Genomic DNA, 6,199 nt, shown 5'->3' on the forward strand with positions numbered 1-6,199 from the left:
ATGGCTGATCGAATTGCAGATATTCCTGACTAAATTAGTTACTCTGTCATCATCCCTCTTACTGTGTAGTGTGGTACATCTGATCTATAACCTACTTTTATCTAATCATATCAACCATAATTAGGCAATCTTGGACATTTTTGGTATTTCTAATAACTAGCACACTATACACAGGCCAGAGTTACCTATACTTTCTCCTATTTACGTCAAATACAAGCTAGTCAATATAGTTCATTTCAACATTCTATAGTTATCGGAATTATAAAAACGATGAGTTTTTAGCTTTTAAGCATTATGAGGCAGTTTTATTTGATTTTTTATAAAAAATATTTATTTTTTATTTTTTTAATAAACAAAAATTATTTCATAGTTAAATAAAATTTTTTTATTATTGGGCCAGTTTTTGTTTATGTGAACTATTTGGTGTGTAATTCAGTTTTATGAAAAACAATATTAAAAGGACTGAAATCGCGGAATCCAATCATCAAACTCAAATGAAAGAGGACGAATTATGTCTGTGCCAGAAAAAATGAGGGTGGCGTTGGAAATGAAAGCCCAATTTAAGGGACATTTTCGGGATTTCATGACAAGGCATTGGGCTGGAGAGATGCCAACTGTCCAACATGCAGCTGGCCGCGCGCGTCGGGGGACGCATGGCTCGCTGCTTCTCTTTCTTTTCCACAAGTGAACCACAACAGGTGGCTTCGGACCAAAAAAAAAAAAAAAAAACCACAACAAAAGAGAAAATGGATCTCATTGGGCTTTACCAAAACAAAGGAAAGTGAAATGAAGCCATTTTTATCTTCACTCATTAAAATTACAAAGAGGGAAGCCAATAAACCTTAGCTCACACGACATTCTGTCTCTTTTCATTTCAAAGGTCTGAGACTTAATTCCTATTGACTGTATCCGACCAAAAAAGAATTAGTAAATATATGAAAACTTGAAAAGTATATGAGTGTGTGTACTTATTAAAATTTTAAATTTAAAAGAATGAAATAACAATGATGGCTCATACTAAATTTGAAGAACATATTATTTAATTTTTAGATATTTTATATATGTAAATTAATTTATTTAATATTAATTTTAATTAATATTAATGTTGATTATTAGTTAGTGTTGTTTAGAGGCCTTTAATGTGTTAAAAATTGTTAGTGTAGTTTAAAAATTTAGTTTAGTTAAGATATTATTAAAGTAATCTGTACTCTTAATTTTTATAAATATGTTTGGAAATAACTAGTTAAAAAAGTGTTTACAATTAATTAAAATGTTAGAATATGTAGAGTAAATTTTTTTAAAATATTTAGAGTCAATATAAAATTGATGTGATTAGTTAAAATTTAAAATTTTGTGCTATAATTTTTTTTGTAATATATTTAAGTATAATAAAAAAATGAGAAAATGCCACTCCCCTCTCCTGCGAGATGCTAAAATGTCACTCCCCTCCATTCTATTTTATAAATGTACATTTTTCTCCCTTCTAACTTTTAAAAAACCTCTTCTTTAATCCATTTTAAATTTTTTGTGTTAATAATGTTAACTTTATCCATTTTTTATGAAAAAAAAATAAATTATTTTTTGAAAAAATATCCATTAACAAAAAATTTATTTTTTATCATTAAATTTTGCTTACCAAAATATCCTTTAATAAATTATTCTTTTATTAATTAAATTGTATTTTTAACGAAATATTTTCAAAAAAATTAATAATTAAATTATTTTTTTCTAAAACACCTATTTTTCAATAATTTTTTAATTATTAAATTGTGATTTTACTAAAATTTTTGTTAACAATTATTTTTATATTTACTATTAATTTTTTTATATTAATATATATTATTTTAATATTAAATAAAAAAATCTTACCACTGGTAATATGTATAACAATTAATATTTATTGATATTGAAAAATAATCTTACTAAAATTTTTTATTTAATATTAAAATAATATATAGATATCGAAAAATTAATAGTAAAATATAAACAAATTGTTAACAAAAATTTTGGTAAAATTATTAAAGGGTATTTAAAAAAATAACATAATTATTAAATTTTTTAAAAATACAATTTAATCAATAAAAAAATAATTTATTAAAGAATATTTTATTAAGCAAAATTTAATAATAAAAAATAAAATTTTTGCTAATGAATATTTTTTTAAAAAATAATTTTTTTTTCTTAAAAAATGGATAAAGTTAACATTAGTTAACACAAAAAGTTTAAAATGGATTAAAAATGAGGTTTTTTAAAAGTTAGAAGGGAGGGAAATGTACATTTATAAAATAGAGGGGAGGGGAATGTCATTTTAGCATCTCACAGGGGAGGGGAGTGGAATTTTCTCTAAAATAATACGTGATTAATAAGAGTGGAATATTAAAAGTTATAACTAATATTTTTTTTAAAAAAAATTGTTACTAACGGTAATAATATGTTTAGAATGAAAATATTAAAAGTTATTATTAATATTTTTTAAAAATATGTTTACTAACGTTAGCAGTATGTTTATTAATATTAGTTAAAAATATGTTTATTAAAAGTTATAATTTCATTACAGATAATAATACTAGAAGATAATTAGTATCATTTTTATTTTTATGTTACCATGTTAAATTGTAATAATAATTGTATGAACGATTTTTTTAATATATTTTATTATATTAATAAAATAACATAATAAAAAAATAACAACGGAAAATATATTGTTAATAAAATATATTTTATTATGTTAATATATTTTAAAAATATTTTATTAAATTTGTGTAGAAATACTGTTTCATCGAAAAGTAAACAAATTGTTGTTTTGCAAAAAATAATAATTAAAATAAAAAATTTGTTTAGAAATAGTATTTTTTATATATGTAGTTATTGTATTTAAATGTTAATGAAAAAAAAAACTATTCAAAAGATGAAAAAATGGCTATAATTCGTTTGTTTTAAGTTAGATTTTTATTTAAAGTATGAAAAAAAATTAAAGATATATACTTTATATTTAAGTCTTATCGTAATTTTTTTATTTGTTTATTGGAATCTAGACATCTGAACGTGTTAGAATTCTGTGATTCAATTGCTACTGAATTTTTAAATAAGACTGAATTTGGATACATATCTCGCATTGAAAGAGTATAATGACACTCGCCAATATTGACAACCTTGATTGAAAGATGGTATCTAGACATATATACCTTTCACCTTCCGACTGATGAATGCACGATAACTTTGGAGGATGTAGCAATGATTCTTGGCTTTTGAAGCGATGACATGCTAGTTTCAGGATTAACAATAAGTAGTCACAACCTCCTAGTGGATGAGTGCATGGATCGGTTTGGAAGTGCACTCACAGAAAAGGATTTTTAAGGAAGTTTCATTAAGTTGATGTGGCTTAAGTGGTATAAAGATAATGTTGACTTGATTGATGTTATTGCTATACAAAGGTATTTAAAAGCTCACATTATGTTACTGTTTGGAACGACCTTGTTCTATGATAAATCTAGCACTCGAGTCCAATAAAAATTTCTAGCGTTGCTCCATGAATTTCACCGGATAAGGAAATTTACTTGGGGTTCAGCATGTTTTACTCATATATATCGATCATTGTGACGGATATCACGTTTTAATTGTAAGGACATAGATGGTCTAGTTCTTCTCCTCCACATATGGGCTTGGGAGCGGATGTCTTTACTAGCTTCGGTTTCTCAATCTCCACAATTTCTACTAGTTTGCCAGTATGTGTTACTTTGTATAATGTGGTGCATTGTATCTTAAATTTATACTTTTTATTTGACTTAACTATTTTCACATAATAACATAGTTACTTGAGTAATGAAATGTGTTTCAATAGGTGGGTTGATTGGAGATCTCCGTCGAATGATTATAAAAATTGGACAACACGACAGTTTAAGGAGTTATTGGACATGGTGGATAATGTTGTTAGAGTATAGATTCATATATTAATTTAGTTGTCATTTAATTTTTATTTATAATGCTTAGCATCTGTTGAAATAAAATGTGGTTTTTGCCGTGTTGATGCAGTTTGTGTGGAATTTATACAATCAAGACATGCTTCCTCCCCACCTGGTTCTGGTCGATATCTGTCACGATGGACAGATATGGAATGCAACGGTTCCTCTGATTTCATTTGAGTGTGTGGAATAGCATCCCACCGATAGGATGACGAGACAGTTTGGTATGTGCATAACAATGTGTTGACCGATCCAAAAAATTTGAATTGGATTGTAGCATACGATAAGTAGATATTAATATGGTAGGACCGAATTGGTCGCCAACTTACTGATCTTAATCCAGTCATTACTTATGATGCGTTTGAGTTTTATATGAGTTAGTACAGATGCCAATTTTCTCGTCATTTGCTATTGGCCGCATTCAATATTCCTGGTGAACAACCAGTGCCTCCACACCAACCGTCACAAGCACATCCACAACAACAAGTTCATCATGGTCCTAGGATGTCGTCAAAATCAAGTGGACCAACAATAGTTCTTTATCCCTAAAATGGTTCAAGCCGTGATGAATCAAATTTGGAGGTTTCTTGATGATATAGATCAATGAAAGTGGGAAAGTTATCCAAGTCAAAGTCAAATCCTCCAACCTCAAGATGATAGACCATTTAAAGTGGTGCCTGGCCGTATGTCTTTAGATTCGAGACTTCACATGCGATCGATGTCTGGACATTATGGGGGGTCATTTCTCCTTTGACTCAGGTGGGAGTGGTCTCAGTCGAGGCATTGAATTTGTCAATCCCACAAGTCCTAGTGGGAGCATACCTCAGTTTGATCTTAACGCGATTGCAGCAACAATTTAGGAGGAGGTCGAGGCGGAGGACTAAGAGCCGGAGGCAGATGCCTTGATACACACCTCAGTGAATGCACCCCGTGATAGGGTGAAAGACAGTGACGACGAGGATGCTAATGATGATGATGACAACACTAATGAGGATGATGATGATGGGGTAGTTGAGGATGCATGTGCACCCGCCAAAGTTATTCTAATAAATTTTGTTTAACTTTAGCTCCATACAACTGAATCTATTAGTAATGCATGGTTGTGTTTTGGGTAGGATTTATCTTTAATTTACATAGTGCAACTTTATATTGATGTCATTATTGTTGTGTATCATATGGGTGCTGGATGTGTTCGTGATAGGGGTTATGACTTACGAACTGATCTTCCGCGAAAAAGCCATAATTGATTTACCCCGACAACAATCAAGAAGAATGTTGGGAGAAAAATGAAGAGTATGGCAAAGGCAGTGAAGAACAAGTTTAGCAAGTAGTATCTCCTCATTTGGGTTGTTATTGTTATGTCTATGTTGTTTTTTTTTTAACGTGTTTGAAAACACAGACTATGTTGGACTTTGTTGTTATTGTAATTTATTTTATTTAGATTATGGTGTTTTTATATCGTGTTTGAAAACATGGACTATATTAAACTTTGTTGTTATTGTGGTTTGTTTCATTTAGGACTATGTCATTTTTATCTATCGTGTTTCACAACGCGATTTATATTGAAGTTTATTGTAATTGTGATTAGTATTTTTCTTGGACTAGGTTATTTTTGTTATCGTGTTTCTATCCATAGATTATGTTGAACTTTATTGTTATTGTAGTTTGTTATTTTTAAGACTTTAATCTGGTACATTGAACTATGTTAAATTTGACGTATCAGAGATTATTTTTCTTGATTTGTAGTTAAAGTGACACTTCATGCGAGAATTTAAATTATACGAAAATTAGAACATAAATTGACAATTGAATGCAAACGGAGAATATACCAATAAGGCATTGTCATTAGGCACTAAAATGGTGTGACTACATACGTTATCACCTCAACCACTAACTATTTGGTAGGGCTACACATGGATCGGATAATATTCGCATACCTGCGGTAATTATCCGCATCCGATCCAAATTTTGCGGATATTATCCGATCCGCACTGTGGTAGGATCGGATTGTGAATTTTTGGAAGTGATACCCGCGGATCCGATCCGCAGATCCGATAGTCCGCACATCATATAAATAGCTAATGTTATTCTGACCTAACCCTAAATCCCTAATGTTACCTTACGGCGCTCCTCACCTCTCTCAGACTCTCACTCTCTGCCTCTGGACTTTGGACTCTCTTCTTAGTCTCAGACTCTCACCCATACTCTCAGACTCTCCTCACCTCTCTTAGCCTCTC

The sequence above is a fragment of the Arachis hypogaea genome, chromosome 8, assembly GCF_003086295.3.
Source record: "Arachis hypogaea cultivar Tifrunner chromosome 8, arahy.Tifrunner.gnm2.J5K5, whole genome shotgun sequence".
NCBI lineage: Eukaryota > Viridiplantae > Streptophyta > Magnoliopsida > Fabales > Fabaceae > Arachis > Arachis hypogaea.